Source organism: Taeniopygia guttata, chromosome 1 (assembly GCF_048771995.1).
Source record: "Taeniopygia guttata chromosome 1, bTaeGut7.mat, whole genome shotgun sequence".
Classification (NCBI taxonomy): domain Eukaryota; kingdom Metazoa; phylum Chordata; class Aves; order Passeriformes; family Estrildidae; genus Taeniopygia; species Taeniopygia guttata.
Genome location: NC_133024.1, coordinates 60,393,204 through 60,411,681, shown reverse-complemented (window position 1 = coordinate 60,411,681; position 18,478 = coordinate 60,393,204). Strand labels below are relative to the sequence as shown.

The 18,478-nt window shown below is 39.3% G+C and overlaps 2 long non-coding RNA genes across 4 annotated transcripts in view; one reads left to right on the top strand and one right to left on the bottom strand.

Moving 5' to 3' along the window:
- Positions 1–10,725, bottom strand: part of LOC140684150 (uncharacterized) — a 51,838-nt gene extending 41,113 nt beyond the window's left edge. For both annotated transcript variants that reach the window (XR_012055943.1, XR_012055946.1), the window contains exon 1: positions 6,862–10,725. This is a non-coding gene — a long non-coding RNA (uncharacterized lncRNA). The remainder of the gene's footprint in view (positions 1–6,861) is intronic.
- The window catches only part of LOC140684147 (uncharacterized), an 81,347-nt gene that overhangs the window by 14,687 nt on the left and 48,182 nt on the right, over positions 1–18,478 (top strand). For both annotated transcript variants that reach the window (XR_012055940.1, XR_012055939.1), the window contains exon 2: positions 16,698–16,785. This is a non-coding gene — a long non-coding RNA (uncharacterized lncRNA). The remainder of the gene's footprint in view (positions 1–16,697; positions 16,786–18,478) is intronic.

Sequence of the window (18,478 nt, the reverse complement as noted above, 5' to 3'; positions counted from 1 at the left end):
AGGATCTGTGAGGACTTGGATTCGCTCAGTTCAACATCTTCCACCACAGCCAGATGGTCCAAATCTAATGAAATGAAAATACACCATTTTTCTAGCTTCTGATCTCTCTTGCACAGAGGACGTGGTCCTATCACACCATCTGTTCTGAATGCATTTTAAAAAATCCTTGGGATCTTCATAACAACTGCTTCTTGACAGACTTCCATGTTGCATTGTGTCTGTTTTCTCATTGCATCCCACCTCACAGAGCATGTTCAGTTTTATCATGTCTTTATATGCAAGGAACTTCATCCATTTGCAGCAAGACTCCTAGACAATCAATATAGCTATATATTTAGCAAAGAAGTTGCCCATCTCCTATGAGAGTTTTTCTTGTAAATGTAAAGGAGTATGAATATTTAATGTCATAGTAGTTGTTGAAAGGAGTTTGCAGAAGACTTTTTCTTTTTCTTTTTCTGATTCTGGTCGCACCTTCAGAATAAAGTCCTTGGAGACAATAATTTTTTTGCCTCTTGTAAATGTTGAACATAGTAGTTCACTTGATTTTGATTATAACCTCCTTTACTATTCTTGAAAAAGATAAAGCTCAAAGAAAATAGTAACTCTGTGAAATAGTAAAAAACCTTAAGAAATGAATAATTTTTCCATGTTCTCAAGAATCATGCCATTTGCTAAAGCCATTGTTTCTCATGCTCTCTCTGGGAAGGTAGTATTGTAATTTTTGGTATTTAACCATGTTACTATAATCACAGAATATGTAAAAATATTGATTTTTATACATAAAACTTACTTTCTGGAAGAATAAGAGCAAAGGCATCAAAACAAGGCTTAGCTAGATGTTGCTTGTCCTACTCAGAAACATGTACTATTAAAATCACAGATGATTTCTGAAAGACCTTGAGGTCTGTTCTAAAAAGCTTACTTTTGCTGCAGTTATTTCCTCTTTCAGGAACTTTGAACTTTGCCTAGCAAATCTCTCCTTATTTCCCTGTATGTTCTCTTCAGATTATGCCTTGGCAGACCTTGCTGCTGGCTATGCCCTCCAAGCAATTACTATCTTGATTTTAAATTCCAATTAAAGAAAAATAATAAGAGATAGGAGGTGGGGGAGGAATGGAGGTTGTGGCCTCTATAGTGTTTCTCCAAGTATCCTGAACTCTTCCTTCTCCCTTAAAGTGGTGATTTGGCACTTACAGAGCTGCTTCCACCTTCCAAGCATGAACTTGCAGAGAAAACAAAAGATAGAATGTTGCAATGCAAGAAATATGAAGAGTGCAGAAAGATAGGGGCATCACCATGAGAGTAAATAGTGACCAGAAAAGCCTACACTTTGATATTTTGCAGACACTTTAATTTTGCTATGCTTTTCTTTTCTTTGCTAAAATTAAAAAAAAGTAATCAACCCAGCAAATATGGGTGTCTTTCACACAGCATCTTGAATCTCTATATATCACGTAGTCTTAACCTGATAGAAATAAAAAATATTACAATAAAGCTGTTCACATTTGAATTATGTGCCAGGACTCCCTTAAAAGACAGAATATGATTTTAACTTTAGGATGTGATTAATCCCATTTAAAAATTATTATCTGCTGTTGATCACATGAATTGTGTCCTAAAAGTAGCTGTTGCCATTTGCTGTCTGTAAGAGGAGCTAGGGAGAATAGTTCAGGCACAGACATCCCTGTGTTGCTGAATTCAGAAAATCTGGTTCCTATCAACACAGCATTTGAAGGGATAAACTCAAACTTCCTTCCTGATCAAACTTACTTTAGATGGTTTTGGTGTTATTTTATACTTCTAGAACCAAGCAATTTTGTACTACTCTGCTGTACTATTAATGATTGTTATCAACCAGACAATTATATAAGAGGCAGCTCCGTTTTAATGCTGGGTAAGGTGACCTCTCTTAATTAGTTTCCTTATTATGCTGCAATATCTTGTGTGTTCCTTTGGGTTTACAGTCATTAGATATATCCAAGCTATTATTATTTGATTACAATTTTCCCCCATAATTCTCAGTTTTCCCACAGGTTTCCTCATTTTAATATTTGTCGTAGTCACTTCTGAGCACCTGTTTTTAGTGCAACTTACAGCTTTGATTTTCCTAGCCTATTAGTATTCAGGACATGTTAATTAGTGATGCAAAAGATGGTTAGGACAGATATGTTCTCTCCCAGTGGAGTGCTAGATCTATTTCTCCACTTCTGCATAATTATTAAAAGAAATGTGTTGGGGTGAGGTCTCCTTCCCTCTGCAGAGGCAGCTTCTGCTGCCCACACTCCCACCACTGTTAAGTGCCTGTACTTGGAGGTGGGGGTGAACTGGAACCAATGCCTCCAGGTAGAAAAAATTTGAAGCCCCTTTGTACCCCTGGTGAAAGATCCAGTTGTACAACAGCCCTTATTACTTCTGTGCCTTGGCTCAATGGATGCACCTCAGTTCATCCCAAGGGATCAATATCTCACCCAAAAGGCCAGTACTAGGTAATTTTTCACTGCCTTCTGTCCTCATCCTCTGCTTCCTTTTTCCCTCTTCCATGTTCCACTCATTTCCGGGATATCTGGGTCTCCTTTTCGTTTGACTTTGCTATTACTGTTTTCTTTGTCATTTAGGTAGGACTGCTGATGGCCACAAAGATGGGTGGTAAATGGGGTGTGACGGGTAATAGCTGTGTACCCCGAGGGTTTAAAGGCATAAAAGTAATGCATCTGTACCCGAGCAAACAATCAGCAGAAAAACCAGCAAGATCAGTCGCAGACTGGGAGGAGTGCATTGCACTCAACTTGAGTTTTGGAATGTGAGCATTTGAAAGTCATTAGTGAGGCAGTAAGAAACATGACCAGCAACAAAGAAAGGGTCATTTCAGACAAAGTAAAAATTTCAAAATTGTTGAAAAAAAAGTAAAAAATTCAGGTAAAGTACTTGTCGGAAACTGTGGGTATTGATGATTCCGAGATTGTAAAAAGTCTCTGTCTTTCTGCCCCGTTGCCAAAGAAGAAGCCATAATTCGTTTGTGCTGGTTTCAGGGTTGTTTATTCTTGCTTGTCTATAACATGTTCTGCTGCCCTGCCGCAGGTCTGTCCTGCAGGGCAGCGTGCGGGGCTCTGCCCCTCAGTGGGATGGTACAAACATTATATACCAGAAACTACGTGTGCTATATTTACAATAATGTGCCAATATCTATCATCTACGTTGAACAGTGTGTCCCCAGCCTAAACCAATAGAAAAATGCCAACAGTGAAACATGGAGGGCATGAAGAAGGAGAAAAAGGACAAGACATACCCAGTTTCCTCCATCTTGTCCCCTCTGAACCCCTAATCTAGAAACCTAAAATTTTACTTTTGCACCCGTGCCACACTTAATTATTACTCATATCAAACACTCAGAGCTTGTAATTCATCCTGTAAGATTGAAAACTCTTTTCCATGGACAGAGATCAGAGACAGTGTCTCTCGGGGCTCTGTACAGGGGGGTTTCTGACCCCTGCCAGGGTCCCAGGCCCTCCAGGGCAGACAGAGGGAAGCCCTGGATTCCCAAAAGTACTAAATATGGTTTTCGTCCTTTTCTTTAGTCCACCTTTCACAGCTGCATTAGCAGAAAATAGGTAGTCGAGGCTGGAGAGTTCATTGCTGGAGCAGGTGTGAACAGGCATTCCTTCTGGAGAAGTCAACTCTGCGGAGCCAGGCTAGTCCAGGGAGAGTCCAGTCTCCTGTGTGCAATAGTATTCCTCTGATACAATATTGCTTCTAAGTCTAGGTGATGTTTAAGCATCCCAGGGCCTGGCCATATGCCACTGGAGGAAAAATACACCTGCTTGCTCCCTATTAACAGATCAGTTAATTTCTAGTCATAGTTTGTGGACAGCTGTAAAAGTAACAGCGTTCTGTCAGCAAATGCTATTTGAAAGAAACTAAATTGAATCATGGCCATGGCTGTGTCAAAATATATGCTAAAAAATATCAAAATATTAGTTAGATAAAAGTTATAATATTTCATTTTGACCTTGTTACTGTTCTCATTTATTTCAGATGCAGTCAAAGTGAAGTTTTTTTTTTTTTTTTTGTTTTGTTTTTTTTTTTTTTCCATTCATGATGTACAGTGAAAACAAGTACCAGTGCCCTGAACTTCCCCTCAGGATAAGAAATCTGAATTTCACCAGCTTGAATTATAATACTAATATCCCTTCCTAATAAGGGAATAATAAGCTTGGCTTCCTCTCTATGTTGGAAAGCTAATGAGAGACAGATCTCCCTGTACTGAATCTGCACATGGAGAAGGAAGAGGGTCATTTCTAATGAAGTACCATACACTCTCTCTCCTGCTCTGTGTTACACTTTTTGAGCCCAATATTGTGATTAAAATCCATTTTCCTGTACTTTTAAATACAGCTCCACGGCAGGAATAGCAGGAAGAAAAATGTATTTGTCTACAACAGAATATGTTTATAATTTTAGGAGATGATTAATCCCATTTTAAAATTAATATTTGCTGTTGATCACATGAATTGTGTCCTAAAAGTACCTGTAAGAGGAGCTAGGGAGAATAGCTCAGTCACAGACATGCTTTCCCCTGCCAAATATACAAACTATCAAAACAAAATGTAGCAATTTGTCTTTCATTTAATGATGAAAGTTTTGCTCTGATATTTGTTCACTTTTCCAGAACTGTCTTAATTAAACTGCTGTAATCTATGTTTTCATACCAAACGTGGTAATTTTTTTGTTCGAGAGACACAGAGCTAGAGCATTCTGATGCTTCTGAAGTGAGGGTGTATATGAAAATTATTTCATAATTTTTAGAGGCACATGAAAATAAATAATTGTGTTTTATGTAGAATTAACTCCCTTGGAAAATGCTACCAAAAAAATCACAATAGTCTGTGTATAAATCACAGTGACAGTATCTGCTGTTTGACAGCTAGAAAACTTAAATTCAAATTACAAAGCAAAGATGTGAAACTAAGTCCATCACAATGACAGGAAAATTTCAATTTCTTTTTTTAATTTCATGAGGGTTGTCTAAATCAAACTTTACAAACCTTATCAAGGCGGGAGTGATGATAAAGATGCTCCTTTTTTTTCCTGCAATGTTCTTAAGTCTCAACTCCAGCATCTGGTCATCATCTACCTTCTTTCAGCCATCTGAGTCACTCAGCTTTAATACTGACATAGCAAATTAGTGAATCCTGCCTCACGCAAAGATAACTGTGATGGGTTTCTATGCCTGAAATGTGCAATTATTGTGTGATACTGTGTTGATATTGATGTATCTGCAAGAATTTTTCTTGTAAATGTACACCCTTATCATCTTGGAAATACCATCCTCCACATTTCTGTCCTTAAGGTGAACAGGTAAACCCTTTTTTGACAGAAACTAAAATAGACTCTCCATGTAAAAAACTCAAGCATTATGTATACTCACACATATATTAACAAAAAAAGCTTTCATTATTTTTCCATTTTCTGTGGTCTAGGTTTAAGGACTGGTTTGATGATATAAGAACAGCCAGTCATGTATCTACCCTGAGGAAAAACTGAGGAAGTTTGCAGAGACATACACTACCCTCTGCAAGGCAGATGACATTTTGATTTTTAAAGTGTTTCTTGAGCCTACAGTGTTTCCCCGGAGTAACTGTAAAGGAGAGTATGAAGCGTCTCTATTTATTCCCCCTGGTCACAAACTAGGGTGCAGCTCTCTCCTGATGGTCTCTGAGAAGTGATGCTGTGCTCCCTTTACCCAAGGTCTATCAAAACTGCAATGACTCACAAGAATGAGGACTTGTGTCTGTAACTTCTGTCCTCTCTGCTAATGACTTTTTTAAACTGTTCTCAGCATCCTTTGCATGTCATTGCTTTGGGCTTTTTTCCTGCCTTCTTGGTAGACCCTTGAAGTGGTTGATTGCCCCTGAAGCCAGAGCAGAAACCAGCATGGCTGTGAAAAGGGATGTACAGCCTGTCTCTGCTGGAGACCAGGCCCACAAGCAGTCCATTTGTTTGAGGAGAGGCAAAATAACTCTTCCCTCTTCTCCCAAGGGAAGTATGGGCTACACTTTTCCCTAGTGCAGTGAATCAGAGAGTCCTATAATGAACTGGGTTGCAAGGAATCAAAGATCATCTAGTTTTGCCTCCCTCATAGTCTACAAAGACACCTTCCACTATACCAGGTTGCTCAAAGCCCCATCCAGACTGGCATGGAATATTTGCAGGGTTGGGGAATCTACAGCTCCTCTGGACACCCTATACCAGTGTCTCGCCACCCATACAATAAAGGATTTTGTCCCAACATAAAATTTAAACCTGTCCTGTTTCAGTTTAAGGTTTTGCATTAACCCCCTTGTTTTGTTGTTGAAGCTGCCACAACCAAGCCCATCAGTACTGCTGCAGCCTGCTAGGTCTAACCACCCTATTTCACCCACATGTCAATATTGAAAGTAAAACATTGGGTCTCAGCTCATAGAAGGAACCAGAGCAGGAAAAAAGCTCTGTTGTACACATGGCACACACCAAGAAATTGTGAAGGTCTGTGTACAACTACAGCACAGCACAATGTTGCTCCTGCCCAAAAAATCAGATAACTCTTCTACTTCAGTGCTGCTCTATTAACCTGATCCTTGACCCACAGCAGAGCTAACCAGATTTGGATTTGGTTTACACTGTCACAAAGGCAGTTCTAGCTAGTGGGTCCTTCTCCTGTGTTCCCCCGTGTGCTACAGATACACTCCAGCAGTTCTCCTTTCCACCTCCTCTGCTTCCACCGTGACAGTCCAGCCTCACCATCACCAGCATCCTGGCTAAGCAAGCTTGCCCCAGTTTACACTCACAACTCAAAAGAGTGCACGTGTGAGAAAACTGCCTTACCAGAGTTAAAGGGTCAGTGACTGTCCTTATTTGCACACTCTCCATCCATCCATTATATTCCTTATTAGAAGGTCTGCTGAGACAACTGGAGAAATATGAAGTCCCTTTAACCTCTTTAATCAAGTTCTGGTGCAGTATCACTATGGTCCAGCAGATCTCTATGAAGCCTTTAATTTTCATGCTCTTTTAATCTGCTTTCTGGGCTGAGAGAAGAATTTCTCATGTGTCCACAGAGGTAAGCTGGAATTAGACTGTCAGTGATGGTCTTGCGTGTGCTCTGGCAATACAGTTTAGGCGGTCATCAGTCTGTAATGAAGTCTGAGGTCCCTTCTGGCTTTTTCATCTGTGGTGGCTGAGTGCTTTTCCTCCTTTTTTTCCTGCATGATTTTCAGATAATTGTTCCAACTTACACAAAATTATATTAGATCTGCTATTTAAATGCCATATAGGCTTGGAGGATTTTTTTTTTTTTAAAGCCTGCTGCTTATATCAAACTTAAAGGAACATAGAAATGTGAGATTTTCACAGCAAAAGTGGACTTCCAGTCTAAGTTGCCTTTTTATACTTTACTCACTCTGTAACTCAAAGCACCAAGTGCACAATTATGTACCACTCACAGCCCTGAAATCCTGCTGCAGCCAGGCAAAGTTTAGCAGGAGAGACTGAAGCAGGAGGGCAAACACTTGACCTCTCTTTTGTTAGCTCTCATTATTTATATTCAGGTTACCACACTGAAGAGATGAGTGTCAGTGTAGTAACTTTACTGAAAGTAACCACTTTGGGGCTTGAAAGATATTACCTTCTCTTTTGAAAGCACTTTATCTCACAAATGGTTTTGGATTGTGCTCTGCTCATGGATCTTTGTGACACACAGACAATGCACTTAAGCTACTGGAACAATGCTTATCTTCTCTTGAACTTGCAGGTGCTTCTGACTTGTCTGGTGGTCAACTCTTACTTCAAGCATTACACCACTAATTTACAAAAACAGCTTTTCCTCTGAGTGGAGGTTATTGCTTGTTTTGTGTTAATTATTTCTTCTTCTGTCAATTCCTATGTTTTAAAAATGTATTATGATTTATGTGCTTCTGAGTATATATAATTTCCTTAAACAGATAATATTCTCCAAGTGCAGTTTCACTCTTTGGATTTTCCTGTGTGCCTTTCCCTGGGCACTAAAACAAACCAGAAAGCCAACAAATTTAGCAGGATCTGGGTGGGAGTTTGCTTAGTTTTAACCCCCAGCACTCTGGATTGCTTATCAAGGACTGAGGTCCCAGCCTGTGTGGGATTAGGTAAATGCTATTTTAAAACATTCAAATGAGCTATGGGTGAAATATATAAGTACTTTATAATTTATCTGGAGGAAGCAGCATGAGAAATTATGGTTCTTTTCTAGGTTTTGAATGATTGCAGTAAAATTGGGCATGCACTAAATGCATAATTTTAGATAGGCCTGATGAATATGTTAATAAAAGTGTCTGATGTGTCTCTTGCTTAGACCCCATTTTCAGTTGTTTCTTCTGATGGCAGAAGTTCACTATTTGAAGTGAAGTTCTGCCTGTAATGTCTACTCAGGTGGAATTACAAAGAAATTCTGTTTCTCCTTTTGATTGGCATACAATTTTTGTGGAGAATATGTCATTTATTCTTCTCGTGAAGTCTTCAAGTCTTACCACTTACATCTTGCAGAAAAACAAGCTTGTATGTGCTCAAGAGGCACTTGCTACACTTTGATTTTCCCTTGCTGTTTTCAAGTGTAGATGCTCACACTCTCTTAGGCAATCTCTGTGCCATCAGTGCTTTTAAATGGACTATAAATCCTGCATAAAGTGATCAAGGGCTTCTAGCACAGTGTAGATGGGAAAAGAGCTTTAGTCTGGAATGCTCTTTCTGAACTGAGGAAATGCTGGCCAAATCTTCGTACCCTATTCCTCATGCAAAACTAAATTTTGGGGCAGCAGTGTGGTCTTACTTCCAAGGCTTCAAAGAGCTCAGTCCCTATTGCAAATCTATGAGTTGTTCTAATGAATATGGTCTTTTGCAGTTTCTATTATGTCCTTCTGATGATCAGAGTAGCAGGGTGGAAGAAACTGTAAAGCATATGGCTGATTTATTTTCTCCTGTGTAAAAGTGTGGCAAGGATCTGTGGGAGGAGCTGTACTGCCAAAATTCTTTATAAGTCAATGCAAGAGGCTTTAGGATTGCTCTCCCACTGCAGCAGTGTTAAGCTATATGAATAGCACTGTGATCTACCCTAATAAAAAGAAAAGAAACCACAATGTATCTATAAATTTTCCTTAAATTATTATTAAACTTAATTTGAAATCCTCTACTTCCACTGAACTAACAAAATGTGAATGTCTTATTTCCACCCGCCTTTGCCTGTCTATAGCTAATGCTCTCACTGTGATGACCACCACATTTTCCTCAGTAGAATTAATGACATTTTATGTGTTTTCAGCCAGATGAATCTCCATGGTACAAAGGAACAGTTTGTTTCAAAATCTCATAAAAGCACATTACAGAAATTGCTCATGGAATGCAAAGAGAACTTCACATGAGATAGAGAGGAAGTTCTCAGTGTTTAATAGCTTAGGGGATAATGCAGTCTCTCCAAATTAGACTCTTTATTTGATATTGAAATAACTTTCATGTATGACATGAGAGAATTATCCATCTCCCTTCAAAATAATTGATCACTGGCCACTTGCTGTTCCAGCTGTCACAAACTGTCCTCTGTTTTGGCTTAAAAACAAAACTAATCTGGTTTTGGGCTGTTGGAGCTTAAAAAGTAATGATCCAGATGAATAACCTCTTGGTTTTTCACTGCCATGGAAGCAGCATTAGTCATTCATTGGTGACAGATATTATAGTTAGCCACATAATTTTGGCATGCTAGTCACTGAAGAGGACTTCAGGGCTCTTCTGTGGATCATTAACGCTGTAGCACACAGTGACAATTTACCTAAAACAATTTTCTGCCATCCTTAGCTCATATTTGGGTAAAGCTGGAGCTCAGAGAAATGTGAAGCAGGTAGAAATTCCGGTGCCAGTATTACAGGACTGTCAATGAAGGAGATGGAGAGTCCGCTCTCTTTGCAGATCTTGCTGTGACCAGCCTAAGGCATCCTTCTTATAGGTGCTGCTAATACTTTCCATTGTCTGGGTTTGTCTGCTGAGTCCATAAATATTCAAAGTTGCAGCATAATGCTTGAATGCTAAATAGTCCTGTTTTAGTGAGACAAAACTAGTTATTTTCTCTGGTGTTGTCAGAGAGAAGCAATGTATAAAGGTGAAAATGAGAAAGACTCAACGAGAGCATGTAAGAATCAGCTGCTAGCTCATGAAGCACACAGCAAATATCCTTTGTTTCCCTTTGCCACAAATCACCCTGATAATCTAGTATTAAGACAAATTAGTTAATCTGATAATTAGAGAAGATTTAAATAATTAAATGTAGTTTGGAAGTAATAAAAAATAGCAGCAATGCTGTGCTCCAGAGCTGGAGCTGTACATGCCACAACTCACAGGGAAGGGTAAGAAGTTAATGCACTCCTTATTTGCAGTTGGTCAGGCACAGCAAACCATATTTGAATAACTTCAGGAGCTGGCAAGTCCCTTCAACCATGGACTATTTATGGTGCTGCTGTGAGCATGTTCTGACACTCTCCTTGTTCTCTGACACAGATTATTTTTAAACAGATGAAAAAATAAACAGGCAAACCAAAAGGATGCAGACAGAAAATCACACACAGTAGAAAGAAGAAATAAAGTCCAGTTTCCAGGTGCTCTTCCATATGTAGGTGACGTTAATGACTGTGGATATATATGCAAGGAGAAGGGCTCCAGGAAAGTATAGTCTAGCAGCCCTGAGGGTACTATAAATCATTACTTCAGTTCCTCTACACTTTGTCTGGATTTTCCCTCGTTTGAGGAAAAACTATTTTTAAGGCTCTCAGCAGAGGAGTGGGATGACAATAGACTATTCTTTCATTATTTTGCTCACTATCTAGTCCTAGTTTCTGCCACAGCTGCTATTGTTCGTGCTTTTTCAGATTACTTTTCTTGTTTACTAGATGTTATTTCACCATGTTTCTTTTTTCTGTGTTTGGGACAATTTGTCTTAAACCTGAGCTTTCCTCAGAACAGCAGGAGCAGTTGCAGCAGAGCTTCAGAGCAGCTGGCCACTCGAATATTCACCCATCTTCCCAGCAAGATTTTGAAGGTACAGAGGTGTTGTTATCACTATCCCACCAGTTGTGTTACATCTGCAGGGTGGTTGTTAGAGGCTCATTTAGATACACTCTGAGGTTAAATTCCTCAGCCTCCAGGGGCCCTTGCAGCCAAATTCTTTGATGCTAGAGTGAAAGTCACTGACACTGTTGGCAGTAGCACAAGTTGCCTTCTGCAGGGCTAAACCCTTACTTCTTCATTATTGAAGACACTGCTAGCAGTGGGAAGGGGTATTTTATCAAGTCCAAGCTCTTCCCCTTCAGTCCACACGTTTTGGCAAGATCTGTGCTTCAGCGAAGAGGGAAATCAACTCTGGTACTCAGAAAGATGTTAAAATAAAAATCAACACCATGCAATTATCGGCAGCTCCAGCCCAATAGCCAGAATCCTGCACTGCATTAAAAGTAATATCATGGAACACTATTGCAAGCTGAATATTGTTCCTTTGAACTTAGGTTGTTTTCAGTTTGCTCTGTTATTATTTCATGTATGGTTTGTTTTACTAAGGAGGCAACATGAAGATACACAGTTTGCCCTGTTTTTCATAAGCAGCACAGCAGTTCTGACAGTATTGCAGGCAGCAGGAAGATCCTTCCTTTCTTGTTGCAGCCATAATGTAACAACTGGTCTATCTCTGTCTTACCTTTCATTAGGTTTTATGCCCCTGCTTTGACCAATACCCCATTCTTCTCTAATTTCCTTTTCCAAAGGCAAGAGACCTTTATATTTCCCAGTTACTTGAATTTATTGTTTGATCTTCTTGATATTTTATATATATATATACAATGATTTTATATATATGTATTTTTAATTTTTTTTACACAGATCTTTCCTCCATATTGTCTGGGTTTAATATACTTCTTATTCTTCTCTCTGAAAGGATACACAAATTGGTTTCCCTTTTTCCCTCATGACAAACTACCTATTCCTCTGGCCCTCTTAACAGTTCTGCTCTCCATCTCTTTAGGTTTCAACTTGAATCATCAAATAATGATCAGAATTTTACCCATTTCTCCAGTTTTTCTACAATACCCCAAGCACCTTTTTATGTTCTTCTCCACTAAAAAGCAGTTAAATCTAAGTGAAGAGCAGAAATATTTGCAGTTAGTCACTATATAACTCTTTTCAGCATCAGATGGCTAAATTAATTTCCATGATTTCCGGTAATGCTCTGTCTTCAGTGAAGAACTTGCAGACCTACTTTCATATGTTCTTCCACTTAATATAAACTCATCTTCTTTGGGATTTTATTTTTAATGATCAAATTTTCTGTAATGGATTCAGCAATTAAGATAATAAGAATAACCCACAGTCTCTCAGTTCTGTTGGCTATTTGGTGGAGAAATGTGCCACCCATCCCATCTAGAAGTAATTTACCCTTCTATTATCCATCACACTTATTTTACATCCTTTATGTAGGTTACAAAAGTATCCATTCATAATATGATTATTAGTAAAACTATCCTTCTAATAGCATTGCCTGAGTATCTATATCAATCAGACCTTAAAATAAAATTATATAGTGGTTTCTCAGCCCAATAAAACCTCTTTCATTTTTTTTCCCAGTGAGATTCAGATGGATACTCTTGTGCCCATGCCATTGTTTCTACCTTTATGCTTTTATGCTCAGTTCTTTTGTTGATGCACCCCACTGCCTTTAGCTTCATCTCTGTCTTTCTGCATACTGCTTCTTCGTGATACATCTGCTCTAAATGTGGCTGCTATTTTACCACACGCTGTTATTCCTTCTAGTGTCTGATTTCACATTCTGTTCCAATAGTCTGACCTTGCCCGGTCTGTTTGCCAGGCCTCCTGCGTAAGTGCACGATGGGGAAGCAGTTCCTTACTAGCTATGCTAAGGAATCCATTGGGGAGCGAAACAGCCCCTTAGAAGCTCTATCAGCTGCTTTGCTCTTGTTTCTATTAGTGTGAGTTTGCTTCCTCATGCTCCATCAGCTGTTGCCAAGTTTTTTGTTACCTCATTTGTTACTCCTGAGAACCAAAATCACTCCCAGTTTCCCCCCTAATTTCTCTCTGTTCTGAAGTCCTTTCTGTGAGGCATGCCAACCCTGTTTCGTAGGAATTCAGGATAAAAATATCTATTATTCATATTTTTTGTCATGACTGGAAATATTCTTAGTGTCATTCACCTACACTAAGTGTTTCAAATTTAATGTTTGGAGTTTGAACCAGTACCACAGACATCCCTTATCTCTGATGCAGAGTGGGCACAGATGGATGTGGATGGCATAGAGGTCTTTTATCCTCCATCTTTACTCTGATGTCCTCTTTATCATGAGAGTTTCTGCAGTTAAACACCATGCATAGGATTTCTATCCTTCCCTTGTAGTGAGAGGAATGGATGGACTTGTTTCTTCAGATTGTTGGTTCAACTTTTTTGACGTTTATGGTTACATTCTTGTTCCTTTTACTTATGGAAACCTCTCAGTAAATTGCTAAAGGACTAAAGAAAGCTTTATTTATAGCTCTTGTTTCATCATTAAGTTAGGAGATTTTCATGCCTCTTAGAGTCCATATATTAGATGGTAACGAGGTGCTACCCGGAGTTGTGAAGGGAAAAACCTAGCACATATACATGACTAAGCTCTGTGATAGTACATAAACTGCATCCTAGACTCATTATTACATGCACCTCTAAAATGTTGTCATAGATGTAGTTATCTTGAGTTTTCCTAAGCACTTAGACTTGAATCTCAGTTTATAATATGTAATAGTTGATGGGATGCAAACTTTTTCCAGCAGACCAGGAGCAGCCCGTTGCCCTGCTGCAAATTAGTCCCATGGGTCCTTTCCCCAGTCTTTGTACTGGAAGCATAATTTAAACATTTTATGCTCTTTCAGTGATTTAGAAACTCTCTCTGAGTTTGACAACCTCTGCAGAGATTTTCTGTTCATGCCATGGTCCCTGCAAAGAGAAGCAGCACCTAAGGGACTTGAATGCAGCAAAACCTGGTTTAAGAGAAATGCACTCCTGATTACTACTGTGATTACATGCCATGGCTGAAGTGTTGGATTATTTTAGTGGACCTAGTTCTCAGAAATGGAACAGAACAAATTTGTGCATAATTAGAGCATAAATTTACCTAGAATTCAATCACAGTTACTTGTGAGTAACAGGATCTAATCAGATATTTCTCCAGGGACACGTCTGCACCGGTACTTCCAATTAGGAAGTCATTACAAAGCAAGCACACACGTTTCTGAAAAACTCAGTTCTGTAGTAAACGTAGTTGGTATTGCTTGCTGGCATTGCACATAAAACCAGTCTGAAAAAAGCTGATTGCATTGTGCTCTGAGTATGTGAACTGAAGAGGTTCAGTAATGAAGGTGCCTAAAGCTTATCTCTTTACTAATAGTCGTATTTTCTGTTAACAACACTGCTTACAGCTGGTGCAATGCAGCCCTGTTTTTCACAATATTACTTTACTGCAATTTGGTTTCAGTGAAGCTTAAGCAGATACTTAAATGTGAACCTTTCCAAAGGTGTGGGGCCTCACTAAACAAAATGAATATGCAAGAATATTTCAGAGAATTCAAATCAACCTGAAATGAAGAAAGGGGATGGTGTGCCTTTGCTGGAGCAATACAAGTCTTTCTTGTAAGGAAGGATTTTAATTACAATCCCATGCTCAATGTTTAGAGAAGTTACAGGCATCAATTTTGCATTTTTGCACTAAGCAACAGTGCAAATTTTGCACTTTTCCTATAGTCTGCTGGTTTCAAGCTCTTGCAGGAAATTGTCTATTTGGGTTTGAATTCTACTAGCATTTTCCTTTCTGAATATTTGATCACGATACTAGATTAAAAAAATATTCTAATTTATGGTTGTCTGTCCCCAGAATGCTGATAACTCAGTGCAGCATGCAGGGATTCATGTGCCAGCAGATTTGATATATAAGAAGCATTTGTCCATTTAGCTTTCTGCATTTCATAAGGCTATGGATTTCCTTGTTATGTGTAGGAGCTGTCACCCTGGATCAGAGCTATGGTGATTCATTGGCTTAATGCTACTGGAGCCAGGAGTAACATTCACATGAGAATTTCAATTAAAACTCAGAAGAGATGTAAGATATACACTCTTAATGGGGAGAGTGATTCATCGTTGGGAAGAAACTAGCCTTGGAAGCAGCTAATTTTTCATCTGTGTTTGCAAATTAGAATTGGAAGTCTTTCTGGAAGATATGCTGTGGCCAAAACCAGGTTATTGTGTTCAGTACAAGGGTAGCTGAGATCAGATGGCATATGCTTGAAGAATGGGCTACATGAAGGGACAGTTTTTTGTTTTTTCAGTTCATTTGTCCCACATGCAAAAGAACAAAGTCCCTAGCAGCACAAAAGACTAACTTCCATGGCAGAACAAAGGCCTCTGACTTCTCCTTCTCCTCCAGTCTGAAGTTGAGAAGGTTTCGTGCTGCTGGCTTGGTGCTTGCTTTTGACAGAGACCATTGGCACAGCACTGATTTGATGCTGAAAGTATGCATTTCTACTGAGGGGCTGGGTTTAGAAAATATAAGGCATTCTGCAAAATCAGTATGTGTTTGGCATGGGAGAAAAAGGTTGTGGCAGAGTGTATAAATGAGGAGTAGGACAGAAATATCAAATTAATAATTTTTGGGTTCTAGGAATTGTATGAGGAAAACTATTCTAGGAAGTGCAATCAGCTGGGGTTTGGTTTTTCTGGTGCATTTGAAATAGTCTGTAAATTTAGAATACATTGCATCATATGCTAGTACATGATTCTGCATTGGAAGCACAAGTAGCACCTCTTTGTTTCTAAATTTTTTATTCATGCAGGACAGAGCCCAGTAGGTGCTCTTATTTACAACCTCCTTTCTAAGACCATTGTGATCTCCTGCTGTATTCCACATTGGAAAGGGTCATATTTCATCTGTAGCAGTAAAATAAAAACATATGTAAATCGGGGCCTCATTTGCTGCAAGGTGATATTTGTTAATATCTACAATATCTACAAGGTGATATTTCTTAATGTGCTTTTTTTTTTTTTTTTTTTTTTGTGGCATGGTATAGACATTTTCCTTTGGGTATAGTTTTTCTTTCATGTTTCTTGGTCTTGCCTTTAATTTATCCTTCAAGGTTTACACTCCTGGATAGCTACCAGGAGACACCAAACTGCAAAGAGAAATCCATAGTCCTCCACATGCTCTAGAGTTCAGGCCTCTAATAATTGGCAGATTAATGAGAACTGAAGAAAAGATCAGGTGTTTGTAGCAGCTTGAAGCACATATACTTGCAAAAGTAATAGCTCTCGTCTCAGTTATTTACAGGCTTTGGCCAAAGTGGTAACAGGTGTCTGCCAAAAGCTTACAAAATCAGCCTATAAAACTACTCTGTTGTGTTTCTCAAAGTTACTGAGTAGTGTCCCACCAGGATGCAGAGTGGCTGCAGGGCTGTAAAGGATGTGAAAGACAGCTTTGGCTGCAAGCAGTGTGCTGTGTCATCTGACTTCACCACGCCAGATCCCAGGAGCAAAATCCAGCAAAGCGTGTTCACCGGTTCTGTGCTGCACATGAGGGGGTTGACAGCATTTCAGGTCTCATTGCTTCATGTCTCTGTTCCAGACAATGCCAGAGAGTTCTCTTCAAGACAATGGCAAGATGTTGCTGTTGAGGATGATCCCTGCCAAACAACCTTTTCCACAAGCAGCAGGTATGAGATATAACCCTACCCAAGTATTACAGCTTTACTTCTCCAGAACTTCTTTTGTGACACTCTCCGTGACTGACTACACAAACTTTTAACTTCATGCTGTAGCAAGACCACTCAGCTTGCCTGAATTTGCAACTTTTCAGATACGTGGCACTGTGAAAGCATTCACAAAGAGAAATAATTTTGTCTGAGTGTCACGGAGGTGAGACATGAAGACTGAGTGCTAGGTGTTTGTGGTCATTCTGATCCACAGAGGGTTACATGGAGCAAGGATCATTCTCTGGTCCATCATAATGAGTTTTACAGACACAGATTAAGATGTGTGAGGAAAAGAGTCAATATAGAAGCATGTTCAGTAGATGTTCTCTCATTGCAGAATGCCTGGAAAATGGCATTCTGTCAGAAAACTTGCTTGAAACTGTACATTTGTCTGGAGCTCAGACATCTGACCTAAAGTTTCAAGGAAGCACTTCAGCCAAAGTGGTAGCTACAGGTCTGATTGATCTGAAGGTACCCTTCTTTGAAAGACGATATGGTGTTCAGGGCATTCCCTCAGGATGATGAGACAAGTTGTTGCTGCCTCTTTTGAATACCATGGTGAAATATCAAGCTACTAGGCTACAGCTAAAGTCCCAGCAGGTTTTCAATTTCTAGCTTCACCCTGTAGGGTTCAAAGAGAACCTTGGGAAGGGAAAGAGTGTCCTTTACTGTTGGGAAGGATAGATGCCCAGCGCTCCCTACACTTTACCTCTCCTCCAGAATATCTGCCATTGGCTCAGCTCCTGGGCTGTGTAGGTCTGGGCTCAGTTAAACATGAATTAAAGCTCTAGGTGCTATGAACTTTATTAAATATAAAACACAGTTGGAAGTCAGGTGGCAGAGGACCTTCAATCTGGCAGTAGATGAAGGTCCCACTCTGTCAAAGTACTTTAAACATAGACATTTTCTTGTGTCCGGGCTCTAAGTAGCCACTTCTCTGCACTGATATTCTGTAGAGAGAAAAGTATTTGACCTCTTGTTGGGTTCGTGTTCTGAGCACTAAAAAATTGGTACTTAATAGCTGGTGATTTTGAGTGAGGGTAAATTCTATCTAGCACTACAGGTGTTAAAATGTGAAAAATCAGACAGAAATCTAGTCAGGGTGACAGAATGGCACATTCAAGAATGACTCTGAAAATCTGTATGGTTAAGAAAAGGAAGGCTACTTCAAAAAGTCTTGTTTCTAATCCCTCTCTCTCACTGTTTTCCATGAACACTGAACTGGAGCAGGCAGCACTTCTCTCTGATGCGTTTCCTTCACATTAACAATGGTCTATGTATGTATGATTTTTGAAGGCTGTGGCACTTACTGAATTAATGAGCTAGTCTATCAAACAATATCCTGACTTCATTGGAATTTCACATCCTGAGTTTGTTGGTTGTGTTATCTTTTGTTATATTTTTCATAAGACTGTCATGGCAACAAAGGGAGAATGATATTTTCCTTCAAAACTTCCCTGTTTGTTATACAGATTAAAGCATGGAGTGCCTCTGGTTACTGACTGTAACCGCCCTTATGAACCTGTAGTCTGTAACCTTCCACAAGGGCATGTCTAAACAGGTATTTGCTCAGCCTCACTGTTTCATCTGTTTTCCCCTTCTGTGGACAAGCATGAAAAGGTAGTTTGTCTTCAATAGTTCAGTAAATAAACTC